The 16,290-nt window shown below is 39.8% G+C and overlaps 1 long non-coding RNA gene across 1 annotated transcript in view; it reads left to right on the forward strand.

Moving 5' to 3' along the window:
• The window catches only part of LOC130165169 (uncharacterized), a 209,134-nt gene that overhangs the window by 106,652 nt on the left and 86,192 nt on the right, over positions 1-16,290 (forward strand). The gene's annotated exons all lie outside the window — the stretch shown is intronic.

Here is a 16,290-nt window from a genome sequence, read left to right on the forward strand (position 1 = left end):
TTGTAACCGTCCTCCATTACAACACATTCATCACAGTGTTAATTTATGTAATTGAAACTGGAAACATAAAAACAAAAACAGATTCGCATTTCCGCATCTACCAAACGAATCATATCAAGACTTCAAGTCTAAGAATCTAATGTCTTTAGAATGCAACGGGCTGAAGAGAGTCAAGCGAGGACAGCAGGAGTAATGCTCTTAATGTTTGTTTGTTGTGTTTGCTTTGTGTTGCCAGAGCCTGAAAAATGAGCAGTCCGGATTCTATTAAGCCAAATCAAATTGGCTGTAATAAAATTTGTGTGACGTATGTTTTAATAATGATTAAGAGGGGTTATGATGGATGACTGATGCAGAAGTAGTCACGTTGGATTGATGCTACATTTTGGGACGTCTCATGATTCAAAAAGCATGAAAGCAATTCTTTACATTTCCTGGTGGCGCTTGACAATGGAGCCTGCGAAAAACACTCAGACATCTATTCACAACCGTAATTCATCCGAAATGGAAACCGAAACGGATCTCAAAACAGCATTCATCATTTTAAGAAAGCACACGGTGACATACGTGGAAGTATATTTATGCTCGCTGGTAGGAAGTGGTGGAATGAAGATGCTTTATTCAGAGGAGCTCTCTGTGCTCTTGTCAAGCCTAATTTGTTCTCCTGCAATGGATCTGTGCATACCAGAGTGACACGACAACCTCTGCTAGCCAGAGATAAACTCATAACAGAGACGTGGAACGAGTGTGTCCACAGGAGTGAACAGGTGGTAGGAATCACCTAACGTATGATAATGCACACTGGCAATGTTTCTGTCGTACGCTGTCTGAATTTATTGTAGGAGTCCTTTTTGGTAAAAATACAAACATGAGTTAATTCTTTAGGTTTGTGTTTCATGCTCCTTCTGAGATTAAAAAGAAATATAAAAATGTCTCCTCTAGTCAGAGTGTAAAGCTTTTGTTTCTCACAGGTAGCCATGGTAATTGAAAAAGCTTTAGCCCGAATTTTCTGGCGCTTTAATATTTATCATCACGTAATCAAATTGGTTTTACCGGTTGATTAGCTTCACCTGCTGAATTATGAACACAAAAGGCTGCTTCATCTCTTAGCTGAAAATCTTACATCAAATGGCAATGATTAAATCTTTCTTATCCATTACCAAGATTAAGCAAATGCAAGGCCTTTAAAGATGCAACCACTTGCAAAATGTAGTTTCCTCTGAGATCGTAGCTCTTCTAAAAGAGGCCTTGGTTTATGGTGCGCAAAGAACCTCATGGATATATGACAAGACTCGGTTCGATAAAAGAGTTACTGGGAGTACCAAAGAGGGCGAAGGGGATGGGAGAAAAATAAGGTCTGATATTGAACAAAGGGTTAATAAAAAGAGCTGTCTTCATTGATTTGCAGAATATTTTCTCAAGCATGATGTCTGCTACTCTAAAGGTCAGATGAGAAAAAGATGAACGTGCAACCCGGAACATCTCCCCCAACTCGAAGCTAGACAGGATATTATTGATTTGAGGCAAAAGGTGGAGAATACACCAGTGAACATGAGCTTGGATCTTAATATAGTAAAGGTTTAGACATTGAAATGGGCAGCGTTCTCTATTCAGTGTCATCCTGTCATTTTCTCAACTTACTATCACTTTTTGAGAAAAACTCAGGACCCACAACAGAGTCAGTGATGGCAGGCGAAGAGTCGTAACTCAATTGTTCAAACAAAGGCAAACAAACCAGGCAGACAATGGCACCAGGAGGTGGTAGGCAAACAGTCAGGAACAGGAATCAGACAGATAGGCAAACTAAGGTGTGGAGAGCCCGGCAAGGAACACAAAGACAATCTGATAACTGGTGAGTGGAAACAGGGAGGTATATACACAGAAGGATGATTAGGTAAATGGGAACAGGGGTGGTGGGGGGGTGGGGCTGCCAGCAGGGTGGGAGACTGGGCACAAGGGCATGGCTGCGTCTGAAATGACACGAGTAAGTGGAGTCACTTCGAGACCTTTTTGAGGATCCCACTCGATGCTACATAGCAAATGTATTTTGATGAAGACATTTTATGTAGGCAATCAATAACGGTTACATTAAGTTCTATCACTATAGGCTTCCACTTGTGTTTTCTTTATTATTTAATGTTTATGAGCTGCCCTTCCAATTGGGAAATAAAGTGCAAATCTTCTTCATCACTTCAGCTTTGCCTTCTCAGACACATAGGTAATATGAGGTGGTAAAATAATGATGACTGACTGCTCTGCTCTTGCCAGTCTAGTGTTGAAAGCCAGGAAGTAGTAGGTAGCTTGTTTTACAGCAGAGTCCATACTAACTCCCAACCAGCCAGGTGGAGGCAGTGGAACAGACTGTCAAACACAATATTTGTTTATTTTCACCTTTATTACGTCTTCATGTTAATCATGCTAGCAAGCATGATAAGCGTTCCTTTGGAGTCATGTTTCACTTTCCTTTCAGCTCTGTTTTGGTTCCACTGGTCACCAGAGTTGTTGCTAACTTTGTCTGTCTGTTTTTTGGTTCGGTTTCAGCAGCGTATAGTCAATTTACTAGAGATTTGATTTGATATCTTTCTTGCTGAAAGCAGCTGCCTGCTGTGGATGGAAACAGGGATGATGAGAGCAGTAGGACGGACGCACAACTTAAGACCAAAAACACTGAGCTGATAGATGCTGATGCAAAGCTGAGGGGGACTGCAGGTTTGGGTGATAATCCTCTGTGCGCTCATCACTAGGAGTGACACCTTTCACATTTCACATAGTCATTTCAACCAGTGCTGATATAAGAAATATTGATCAGTGCAGCTTTAATAAGAAGGGATCAGCAATGGCATACATCTCAAAGTGCAATCCTGGGGTAGTTGACTTATTTTCAGTCTTCTAGTGAAGCCATTCTAGACTATGTATCGCATGATTTCATTTAAGAAAACTGGAATGGCATTTTGAAAAGGATCCTGTTTGTCAAAGCACCTAGTGCACATTTGAATTTTGGTTCCATTAGAGCTCCATTAAAGGGTGTAGCCTGCATGAAGAGAAATTTAGAAATAAGTGACATGTCACAACTTCATTTAACATTACTCACTGTCCACTCTGCTGTCTGGAGATCAGCTAGCTAATAGGTCCCATATGAATGGTCAGTCCATAATTACACTCCTCCATCCTCATTTTTTTCTTCCCCTGACCCTCCAAATGTGTCTCTGTAGCAAGGCAAATGTCACTAAATGCCAGGCCAGGCTTACCATTCCAAAAGCCAAATGTTATTTCATCTGTTCTGTCAATTTCCACTCAGCCTGACCAGCTGTCCTCTGGGTTGGCTCTTTTTAACCTCAGTGACAGGAATATGAGATTGACCCTTTTGTCCTGTGCTGGCTTCAGTATGTCAGACATGACCAATAGCAGCCGAGGAGGTGGCGCAAAACGGTGGGGAAACAGGGGAAAACATACTAACAGGGTGCACATGCAATACATTTTCAGTTAGGAGGACCCCTTCAAATATTTTTATTCGATTTTTTTCAAACGAAAATTTTCCATTACGGATCAGCAAGTTGTCACATTGCATTGTCACATGTTCTCACCAACTCCAGACACTTGTCCATGTTCCAGCCCTCAATTATCTGTGTCTCACTTTCAGTCAAGTCAGTTACAAGATGCACTCGAGACAAGACAGCTTGTTATTGCTTTTAAAGAGCAACCTTTTGTTCATTACAAGACTGATTCAACAAAAACACGGTCGACATATCTTACAAATTCTTTTACAAATACCGCAGAGCTATAAACAGTTTGTCACAGATTGTTTGTCACAGTTTGTCAGTCTGGCGTCTTCCAGTTTAAAACTTTTGGATTCGAAGTTCGTGACTGTTTTCACGTCTGGAGTCGTCCATTGAGTGATGGCATCAGGAGGACAATGAACTTTTGTTGTGTTAATTAAAGCTTCATGAAATGAAGCAGATGAATAAGCAAACCCCAAGCCTCAGTCAGGATTGTAGTTGGAATAAGAATATTGCTTCCACATAATTAGGTTTAATATTGTACTTAGAGGAGTGAATCCGGCTTTATGAGAATTCAAATCCAAACAAAGCATCACAATCAAATATTGAAACAAAGACAATATTGCCGAGGAGTATAAAAAAAGATAAATCCTATCCAAAGTTAAAAAAACAAAAAAACAGAACTGTTGTGGGTGAAAGATTATGGGTGAGATGCCCCTTCAGAAAGGAGAAGACTACTCTGAGAGCAGATAGCTATATTGCATGCCCTGTTAGTTAGCTATGGAGTGAAAATGAGCATCCTGCTCTGTGGGATTCAGCCTGACAAGGATGTGCAAATGGAGTGAATCTCTTCAAGTATACCCTGGGCAACAGTTCCCTCGCTTTCTCCAATCTCTCCCTCTCCCCCTCTTCCACAGTGACACTCAACATCTGTAGCCACTGTGACACAATCTGCAAGTAATCCATAACCATAAATCTGATGACATCTCATCGGGGAGGTGGGGAGGTGGGGGGGACTTTACATCCCCACCAACACAGGAGCAATATCACCGTCCACTAGCCAAGCATCTCCAGCACCTCCAGAACCTTGAAATTAGAACAACCGAGCAGCAGATATCATCTCCAGACACTTTTTTTTTTCTTTTTCTTTGCCATCCTCTGTGACACACATTCACATTCACAGACACATACTGTACTGGTATTTATCACTTTGGCGGCTAATACATAAGGCTAATTTGGCGTTTTATTAAAAATCCGATACAGGCAGTCGATGTTGTTTGCCACCAATATTATAAAGGTTCCTCCGTGACCACAGCTCATGAATATATCACTGTCCAGTGAAATCAATTCCAGCATGACGAAGGGATGTTTTCCACAGCTGCTTCAGAGGTTACTTTCTCTTATCCTGAAATGAAACACGTCTCATCCTGCCTTAAAGAGACTGTGCAACATTTGAAAGAGGAAATTACACAAATGAAAAGTTGAGTTCATGAGGAACAAAATGCACCATCGCTCAGATCCAGACACTCAGAGCTTTGGTAGCTACAGCCTTTCTTGGTCTGGTATGACCAGTAGCTTGTTGTAGCTAATGTTTGCAAATTTGACCTCATATTTTGTTTTTCTACTTAAGCTACTACAAGTCTACAATTTAGCATTTAGCATTGGTCTGTCTGCAAGTGAATTTGCCCTAAATTGGCATTTAGTGAGTTTAGCAATAGTATGAGATGACATTTTTGCCTTTGCTCTAATAGTCCCATTAGTGTGCCATGTCAATTCACAAGCATCAGCTGAAGCATGGTGGTGGCTTTTCTACTCCCAAAAGAACAAAATAATTAGAGGGAATGTTGAATATTTTTAACTTTAGGCCGATAGAAAATTTAGTATTACACAAAATGAAAAAATGGCTGTTGCCAAATTTGACAAAATAATATTAATACTAGTCCTGAATGCTCCATAAGCCTACTCGTTAAATGCTAATGCGCTCAGCAGTGAGGTGAATCACATTAAGCAGTAACAGTGAAAGCTTTAGTTTTATGCCATTTTCCTTATTCTCCTTTCCACTTTCATGCATTAATGCAGCTTTAATGTATTTGAAAACACATGCGGAGATTGACTATTGATTCCATCAGCCATATTTTTAATCTACATTCTTTTAGTCATGTTACTTTCTCACTGCTCCACACAGTGCATTGTACTGTAAAGTCCATTAATCAAGTAAAAATATCTGGCAAGTACAGAGAGTTCTTTTCTCTATAAAACTCCCACTCTTATATTTCCCATTGTCCAGTAATGTCTTTTAAGTCTCCATGATAGCATCAAGTTCAAGCCGTATCTTGCTCCAAGGCTATCTTCATAGTAAATAGTCTGCGATAACCATCCTTATAATGTCTGATGCTGCCAAGTTGTCACCATCTATGAAATAACACCACTATTAGCAGCTAATGGTGAGCTCTACAGAAGACAGATTCCAAGTAAAGACACTATTAATTCTCCAAGGGTTATATACAATAAGTGTGTGTGTGTGTGTGTGTGTGTGTGTGTGTGTGTGTGTGTGTAGCTATACAGTATGAGATTGTATAATGGTGCCATTTAATCACAATTGAGGTCACGAGAGGACTCTTGAGCAACACACAGCATTGTGCTAAAGACATCACATCAGTTCAAAGAATTAGCATAAGCATAGATGGATGGCTTGGAGTGGCAGTGTAATTAAAGCTTGTTATGGCAATTTATGACGGTGTAACAAAATATCTCAGGGAAGCTGCCAGACTATGATGGTTAATATTTCATTGTCAAAACACTGGGTGAGGTGGAGGAATTGCAAAAAAAAAAGCAAGAAGTGAAGTTGGCTGTAAATGTGGTCTTGTTATATTCCCAAGACCTTGGGTTTGGGAATGCACATTTAGAGTGCTTATATATGAGTGTTATAATGAGGTATTATTAATGAGTCATTTCCCTGGTGTACTAATGTGATTTATAGTATTAGGTAGAAACCTAACCTGTGAAATCATCTTGTATGTTGTGGTAATAGGAGGGAAGGTGATTATATTAAAACACATGCTGGTTTGTTAAGAGATGGCTCTCAGGGAGCTGTGCTGTTTTTGGGGCATAAACATTAGATGATGACAGCTTTTGGACTCGTGTGGAGCTCTGAAAGGGTTTTTCATCGGAGCAAAATATCACTAACAATCTGCTGCCGAGAAGAGAGGCACTAATTACTAGTTCTAGGCCTCAGTGTGTCATGATAGGAATTTCTAAAGGGACTGTGTGGTACAAGAATTTCAAGACAGATTGTTTGATCGCTTGTTAATGCGAAATCTCGGCAGATTGGAGTATTAGTTAGACAGATATTTGACTGAAGCAAAGCTGCTCTGGAGGCAGGAGTTATGTTTTTGCTTTATATAAAACTAAAACAGGCAAGCATTCCTCAGCTTTCTGGTACAGCCTTACAGGTATGTTGCTTCAGTGGACTAATCAGATAATTAATTCCATGGTTGTATGTTTTTCCTTGCAGTGTTAGTGTCGTTTAATCTCTAAAATCCATAATATCACCTTCAAAGCTCACTTAAAATTTTTGATTAATTGATTAGTGGATTGAGAGACAGCTGATTAACTATTTTGATAATTGATCAATCAAAGCCATGTTTCACCAAACATAATATCTTAATAGCATCCCCAGTCGCTTAGGAAATTGTGATGGGGATTTAATTTTAAATCAGATTTTTTTAGACCAAAGATTGATCAGTTAATCAGGAAATTATCTGCAGATTAATTGATAACGTAAGTTATTACTAGTTGCAGCCCTGGATGGATTAAAGCTGTTGGACAACATTATCCGGTATTGAACTTGAAGCTGCAGATTGATTTTTTTAGGGGGCAGTGTAATAATCAGAAAACACTGAGATGTTTTATTGTGGTAGTAAAATATTGCAGGAGGTATCCAACAAATACTGACGTATAGCTGCCTCTCTAATAGATTTAAAGTGACCACTTTCTGATGAACTAGTGACAAAGACAGACAGAAACCACGCCAATATTTTCCACAGTTAGAAACTCAACTAGAAACCATAACCCGAACCACTGAGTTGAATCAGCGCCTCTTCAGGTCTCAGCAAAACAATTAACTCCTCTGCGTCCATGAAATGTGTAGAACTAATACTCTAATCTTCAGAGTGTCATTCTTTTGTTCGCACCGACATTGCTCTTTTCACTTTGGCAGTAAAGGAATTCCATGTTTTTGAATTTTGAATACAGCTCCAGTTCTCAGCATGGTGTCTGAACTGCTGCGCCTCTTCTAATAGCTTTGAAAATGGAGGATGCTCTGAATAATTTGGCTCCAGGTACCATGCACAAGAGGTGCAAACAGCCAGGGAGATGAATTGGCTCTTTGTTGACTTGTTCAATGATCGCCCCAAATGTTTTATCGAGTAAAATGTTTTGACCAATGATTTATGAACCATAAATATGTATTGAACACATTGTTTGATGAATAGGTTAACAATGTTTAGACTCAGCTGAGGATTTTCACTCTGTATAGCATGATATCATTGGGGAGTCAGAATGAAGGGGGAAAAAATAAATTGGAAAAGCAGAATTAGAAGTAGATTTATTACTATGCATCAATACAAAGTGATCTGGGGCTGTGGGTGTTTTTAAATGCGGGGAAAAAAGAAAAAAAAGGATTATGTTTGGCCTGTATGCAGCATTTCGATTGGCTTGAAAATGCCCAGCAGACTGAAATTAAATCAAACATCCACAAATAAAAGATGGTTTTGGTTCAAGTAAACAGGGACCAACAAATAGAGTACTCCCAGATAAACAAAGTGCACTCCTCTAGTTTGGCTATTTGGAATGAGACACTTTTTTTTTGACAAAATATCAAGGCAGATGGGTGCTAACTTCAAGATTTATCTAATTCTAAAACCCTCAACAACAAACTCAGTGAACAAGGACTGTTATTGGTTATAATCAAGTCAAACTAACGAAAGTAAAGAGAAAAAAATGCATCAGAAATACAGAGTTAATGAAAGTCTGCTTCACAGCCAAGAGGAAGGGTCATCTATCTGAATGTGATTGGTGAGGCTTTTCAGCAGCACCGCACCACTTGGCCAAAACACATGGCCGTGCTATTTTTAGCACACATGGTGTCAATAATTCATGAATCACAAGATGTACCTGTAAACGATCATCGGCAAAGCTGCTGCTTCTCACTCACGGTAATCATCAAATGTCAAGAAGGTAATCAATAGCAGCACTCATACTAGATGATAGTTCTCATGTGGAAACAGACCTCAAGGTGCTTCGCAATGAACGATAAAATGAAAAAAAGACTATCACAGAGACAATCTGGACTGTCTCCAAAAATAAAGTCCCTCTCAATTACTGTGTAGCAAAGCACAAGGACAATTAAATATAAAATAATACATTTTTCTTCTTCTCTTTAGACTATGTGTGGAAACGGCATATACATGGTGTGTACTCATTGTTTATACATCTAGCCCCAGGATGGCAAGGACAAACAGAAATTGTACTTTCAGATGTTTTTCTCTAACGTGTAAAGCTTGTTGCAGGAGGCTTCAGGGCTATACCAGCAATTTATTTTTTTCATTTTCATAAAGTTGAAGGGAGTCCAAGATATCCCAACTTTTAGCCCTAAAATGTGGGTCAACGCTGGATCCTACATTTCCCAGAATGCAACTCGTTAGCAGCTGTCATTAGGTTCCACCCAGCCTCCTAAAGGCTCTCTTCTTGAACTGCTGCCCAGAAAGATAACACCATGACAATGGTTGACCAGAGGAGCCAAAAGGCCACACTAGAAAATAACGCAAGCTGTTGATCAGACTTACCCTTTCAGGGTGGTGTCATGGCAACAGTATCAAACTGTATATTTTGATTAATTGCAGAGCAGCTGACCAGCAGCACATCAAGTTATAAATATTAAATATTCTATTCAGACCAAATCCTGCTGGTTTAATACTCAGTAATCACGGCTGCAGAGCCTTTCAAATACACTGGAAGTCGTGACTGTAAAGAGAAAGCTCCAGCGCACTTGTGTGAGCCGCTCTGCCTCGCTCACGTGTCACCTCTTGAGACACAGTGAGGTGAGCATGAAAATAGCTTTTGTGTCACTGCCACTGAGTTGTGTGCATCGAGGACAGAGCATCACGCAGTTTGAGCACTTACCAAAGCGCCCTGCTGTCATGCTAATGATTTTTTTTAAAAACATGTATCACATCAGATTTTAGTTAAATGAGGGTCGAGTCTCTGTAGGTGGTGCTGTTTTATTTGTGTAGTCAGTGTCTTCTATTTTATTTAAGACAAACCTTAGTGTAAAAAGTGTCCATTGCTTTGGACATTACAGGTTCACTACAATCTGTGTGCAGACTTAAGGCCAACTGTACTTTCTTTAGTCCTGAGCTGGGTTTAAAATGGGTGGATAACAAGTGCTTTTGTTTTCCAGCCTGTCACTATCTCACTAGATTATTATTTGTTATTGAGTGTATTTTAAAACAGTCATTAGACATTTTTTCTTTTTAATTGCTTAAATACAGGAGGCAAATTTAAAGTGCTATTCTTACAATTTGTTCTGACCTAATGTTTCTTCCTTTGGTTTTTTGCAACTTGAAGCCTTGAACATACAAAAAAGGAGAAGTGGTGATTTTTAAATTAAATTAGCAACTTTGAAGCTTCAGTAATTTACTTACTTGCCCAAAGTGGTCGCACACAATTTCATGAGGTGTGTGTGTGTTCTTCACAGGATAATACAGGGTCATTTAAAGGTAGATCCTGTGATCGGTTTATAAAACAGCAAATTTTAATCACTGGAAATCACTGTGGTGTTAAGATGATCAGAGTGTTTATTCATGTGAACATGTCCTGGACAGTACACAGCAGGTACTGTGTCAACCACATTAAATGAGGATCAACTCAGTGGAAATGCCACAGTATAAAATTGCGGAGCATGGATGTTGTGTGGGTGTGCTTTGAATTTTAATTAATTCTGGCATTCAGTTGGCTGTTAAAGTGGATGTCACCTTTTCTACATAGTGGCCATCCTGTATGTTATTTTGATGTCCAAATTGCAACTGATGCGTTCTTGGTCAACGTTGCTTTTTGAAAGGATTAATTTTCAACATGGCCCTTTTATCTTTTCTTGTTTCTTTCATTTTCTTTTTTCAGAATTGTGTCTTTACATAGCACTAATTGAATTTTTTTTTTATGCAATTCAATTTTCCTTCCCTCCATCCTGTGGTCTGTGACCCGAAAATTGATCAATGGGGATGTTTGAATCCCTAAAATACGTCTCAGCGGGCAGGAAGGAGAGCGTGAGGATCTACAGGAAACAGAAACAGCTTGACTGTAGTAATAATAACGCTGCACGACTGTAATGCTAACTGAGGAAAGAATAACAGCACCAGCGACGGCTCTATATTTAATCATGAAAACACTATTGCAACTTTTATTTTCAAAAACCAAAACTCGTTTCTTTTCTTCCCCTCTTCTTATTTCCTGTTCCAAGTGCATCTTGGCTCACTCAGAAAATATATACAGTTATAAAGCTGCACAGTTGCAGTTATAATTATTAGTTTTATATATATAATATCAACCTAGACTTACTGCACCAACAGCCATTCAAAAGCCAATGAGGCGATAGATTTGTATTTATAGCTGCTTTATTCCTCCCTCGTGTCCCATCATGTCTTTCATATTTACATATATTAGTTGCATGTTATCTCTGTCACTCATAATCTGTGATTCTTCCATGAGGCTGCAGTGGCTCTCATATTAGTAGTAGTGCAGCAGCAGTCATCTGGTGCTAAGTGTCTTACTTAGTAAGTCATCAGTAGCTGCCCTCTCCTCACTATGACAGAGTGAGGAGTGAGCCAGGAGGTCTCATTGGGTGAACAAACTTCTTCCGTCTTTACATCAGTAGCTTTGAGCGAGGCAGAGATGCGGGTGAGGGAGGCAGGGAGCCACAACAGCTAGGTGTAGAGCAGAGAGCTGCAACAATATCTGAATCGTGCAATCGAATGTCAGAACTGAAATAAACTTAAATTGCTCAGTTTGCAACAATATTGATTTCAGTTTTATTTCTTTGCAGTGTTTTTTTTTTTTAATGCTGCACGTGCTTGTCTAACATGCGTGCATAACAAACCGCTAATAGAGGATGTGCTGTAAGAGTACAACTATCATGACAGTGAGAGGTCTAAAAGCTGAGTTTAGAACATGCAGAGCACAGTGTTACCTGTAAAAGAAGGATTAGACTATTTAAATATGGACTTAAATATCATGTAGTCATCCTCTGTGGGTGGTGGTGGTGGTGGTGGTGCTGAGGGAAAAAAGTGACGGACAAACCACTCGATATAAAATCTTCTGTAATATGCGTCATCGACACGGATTAAAAGTAAACTACTCAGCGGGGGGGCCGGAGCCATTACTGAAATGATGAAAGGCAGAGGAGGACTGGCTTGTCAGCAAGGGAGAGTGTGCACTTTTTACCTCTGGACTTCATTAAAAGGAGATTCACTGGGATTAGCTTGGAACACCACTGCTGCCAGGACGGTGGGCAGGAGTGCAGGGACTCTGCGGTGCATGTGTGGCTGCACGTGTGTGCATGACAATGTGTATGCACAGGCTCGAAGGTGTGCACGCACGCATCAGCCCATGCATAAATGCTTTCTTTTGGCGTGCGTGTGTTGTGTATCTGTTCACACGCTTCTTGCTCATGCTGTGGTTGCAGAGTGATTATAATGAGGTGGCCTCTCACTCCCCTCACCTTGCTGGTCTAAGATGAAAGACGTGCTTCTTTGATGAGGGCTGATGGAGCATGAGATATTCCTTATCTCCCCTTGTGGCCTTGGGATTAGCATTGATAACTGACAAGTTTTTTTTTAAAGTTTTAATTAGTGGCGGCAATTCAGCAAAAGCTAAGGTGTGGCAAGGTCGCCTATCGGCCGGTAAACATTCATCACCCACGTACAGAGAGCAAAGGAAGAGGCAGTGTAACAGTCTTTTATTGATATTTGACAAGCAGCATTATGTAATAATAGAGCTGTCCAGTGCTTTCCATTCTCCAGCTGTCCACCACAGATTCCAGTCACCTTAGATCCACACCCACCTGCACACCAGCGTCTCATTTCCACATCAAGCCACACCTGTCCACGCCTTTCCACATCAACCCCAGTGTGTGTATTTATATATACTGTCCAATCTGCCAGATTGTCTGTTATGTCACTCTAGCCTTCATTTTGTTCTGCCTGCATGTTTTAGCTTGTGGCCTCTCTCTCTGTTTCCTTTTGGGCTTGTTTGCCTTTGCTGATAACCTTCCTGTCACAGAACTGCTCAGTTCTAACAGTGCGTTCACACATACAGATCTATAATAATTGGCAGTGTCTGGCCTGTCATGAATCTGTCCTTCTCAGGGTGTGTTGTTTTCTGATGTATCTGCCGCCACCAGACACATCAACTGATGTCGGAGATTTGTTTCCGCGTGAATGTCAGACGGATGAAACAAGGGAAATAAAGTTAGATTATTAAGAATACTGCCTTACCTTAAATGAACTCCACTGCATTTAACCCAGTCACAGGCAATTAATCATTCAGGGGTTACTGGCAAGATCTCAAATTCGCAAACTCACTGATAGTTTCCAGTTCATCAAGACGTGGAGCTGCTTGGTCCATATTAGCATGCGATAAGCTAATCTTTCAGCAGAACTCCCGGTGGTCCTCAGGTAGCACTCTGAGCATCGAGGGAGCACCTCAGGTACTCAGTGTTCCTCCCGCTCCACTAGCTAATGCTAATTAGCATTACGCAGTGACCCAGTGACCGAGCACCAGCAGCTCCTGACACAAAAACCGTCATTTGATAACAGGACAAAGGGTGACTGTAAAAAAAATGATTAGTTTCGTGTAAAACATTGATTTCTCCAAATTAGGTGAGTGAATATACACCAGTTTATAGACGGCTCTTGTCTTTCTCCTGGCTCTTATCTGGTGTCCTCAGATGTAATCTCGATGGAGAGCTGACAGGCTGGATGGCTAATTTCCTGACTGGGAAGCCTCGATATGTCCACGTGGAAAACACAATGTCAGAGTCGCTCCGTCAGTGCTCGCCCTGCAGGGCAGTGCACTAACGTCTTAATTCTAGTTTGGGAATACCAGGTTTGGCTAAATTTCCTACATGTAAACAACTCAGTGGTCTGACTTGGGACTTGGAAAGGAGTTGTTATTACATGTGTTATGGTCTGTCTGACCCCTTTTTGTTTGGTTTTTTTTGTCAACCATGTAATCCACTGTTCATTGGTCCTTTGTCTCTGAACAGTGTTTCGATCACACATGAGGACATGTTGTTTTTTGCACATATTACTTCACCTACTGGTCGATATTATATATATATATATATATATATATATATATATTCAAAGCTGGTAATAAAGGTGTTAGAATTACCTTGGTCTTTCTATTAACATTAATCCCTGTATGTCAGTTATTTCACTCTCAAGCCGAGGTTGGACTAAACTGTCAAACTGCCATTCTCTCATCCTGACAACTGTTCACCAGGATGGAGATAGAGGATAGATGAGAGAGGTGTTTCATATTAAACTTTCACTTCTCAGGGACATTTCCAATTGTAAATGTATTATTTTATATATATATTACCTTGAAATAAAATGCAATATTATCATAAATACAATGAATTATATCTCGTGTAAATAAATAACCAAATATTTCTAGCTTCACTTGTAGTTTGTTACCTCCACCAATTAAGACATGTTTTCACCCGTGTCTGTCCATCGGTTGGTTGGTTGGTTTGTTTGTCAGCAGGATTGTGTAAAGATTACTAAACCGATCTGCACTGACTTGGTGGAGGGCTGAACTCATTGAATGTGAAGCCGTTCCAGATCATTTGCTATGAATTCAGATTTTTTTCTCTGAACTCTGGATGTTTTATGTTGCTTGACACTGGCATTGGCAGTTTGAATGTGGTTTCACTTGGTGAGTTTTTCAGGTGTTTGGTCTTAAAGCAAACTGCTCGACCAGTTGAAATGTTGACCTGATGAAGGCACAAGATAATGAGGAAACAGACTGTGGAAATAATAGATGTATTTATGTAAAATCAGGGTGGTTGATCACATCTTCTTGAAAAGAACAAAGGGGCCTTTAGCTCATACTGAATACATAACGCTGATTAACTAAACCATATATAATGTATATAGGAGTTTTACTTGTCTTGCTTGATAAATATAGCATACAATAAAAATGTGTTAATATTAAAGCTTTTTATCTGAGTAAGGCAAATGACACCACCATAGCATGTGCTGCAGGCTGAATTTGTTCCAAGGTTGGCATCAGGCATTATTTACTGGTTAGAGAAAACAGCAGGACAATAAATAATTTCACAAGCCAGTTGATCTCTGTGCAGATCCTTTCTGTAGGCCAAAACACAGTGTTAGCTTTCATAGTTTCTGGGTCAATACATGCTACGGAGAGCAACAAAAAAATGACAAATGTTTTGATTCTGTAATCATTTCAAACCTTTACTTACAATAATTATGATAACATACCTATCTTACTTGGTTTGGATGTTTATTTGTGCTGCAAATAATGTAGAATTATTGAAAGTCTGACTTTGAAACATACAAATATGAAATTATAGATGAATTTAACTTCCCAGTTATCCTGTGCACCTGAGCTAGCGTAACTACAGTTTCTGCACACATCACACATGCACATTCTATGCAGTGCAGGGTTTGTGTACAGTGGGCAATCTGTTGGAGGTGGTCTCGTCTTCGATATAATGCCTCAGGGTGAGTTGGCTAATATTCCAAAGAAGAGATCATACGATCAAAGAGTTCATCCTGCATGCCTGGGGAGTAAGTTCATAGTCAGTCAACTCAAAGGCACCAGGTCAGCTGACAGGCAGATTGGTCATGTATGTACGATACTGCATCTGCTACTTGTCTTTGATTTTATAATGAGACAGTTTGGGCACATAAGATTATTCATAGTTGGTGGGTGGACCTACTTATTAACATTATGAGCAATGCAAATGACTGCAGATCAAATAACACACATATGGGATGTTAACATACATTTAATTGGAACTGCGTGACCAATTAATGCAAGGAATGAGTGTGTAAAAGTAAATTTATTACAACAGTAACTGCTGGTAGTACTACTTCTAATCCTTTCTTAGCTCTGCTTTCACAACACACTCTCAATCCCAAATTCAAGTTTAGAGCCCCTTTGGTGTCAATGTGTTTTTCACGCACCGGGTACCTGTCCAGCGTAATTTTTTAATGTGCAGCTTACAGCATGAATGAAGCACTGCGTTTATTAACAGCAGCAGAGTCGCCAGGAGGTGGTTGGGGTGGGTGTACAAAGCACATATATGCTCATCATGTTCATAAACGTAATCTGGTCACAATAATATCTTGTACAAAACATATTTTCTATTGTAGTTTGTATAGAAACTTTGTTTGTAGGAGACAGCACTCCTATTGGATGGCACATTGAAAAATGATAATAAAGGGGAGCCCAGTATTTTAAAGTGACCTGCATTTTGCTAAGGTTCATTAGCTACCATATGCTACTGGTCATACCAGACCAAGAAAGAATATTCTTACTCAATGTATTGACATGGGGGAGAGAGCGTTTCATTGCTCAGCCATTCATTCAAGGTCACCTCTAGTCACAGATACATAGGCTATCTGCCATGAATACCCACTTATTTCTGCACTCAATTAGAGTTTTAATAATGTCTCAGTATGTTCCACCTTATATACAAAAGTAAAAA

The sequence above is a fragment of the Seriola aureovittata genome, chromosome 24, assembly GCF_021018895.1.
Source record: "Seriola aureovittata isolate HTS-2021-v1 ecotype China chromosome 24, ASM2101889v1, whole genome shotgun sequence".
Classification (NCBI taxonomy): domain Eukaryota; kingdom Metazoa; phylum Chordata; class Actinopteri; order Carangiformes; family Carangidae; genus Seriola; species Seriola aureovittata.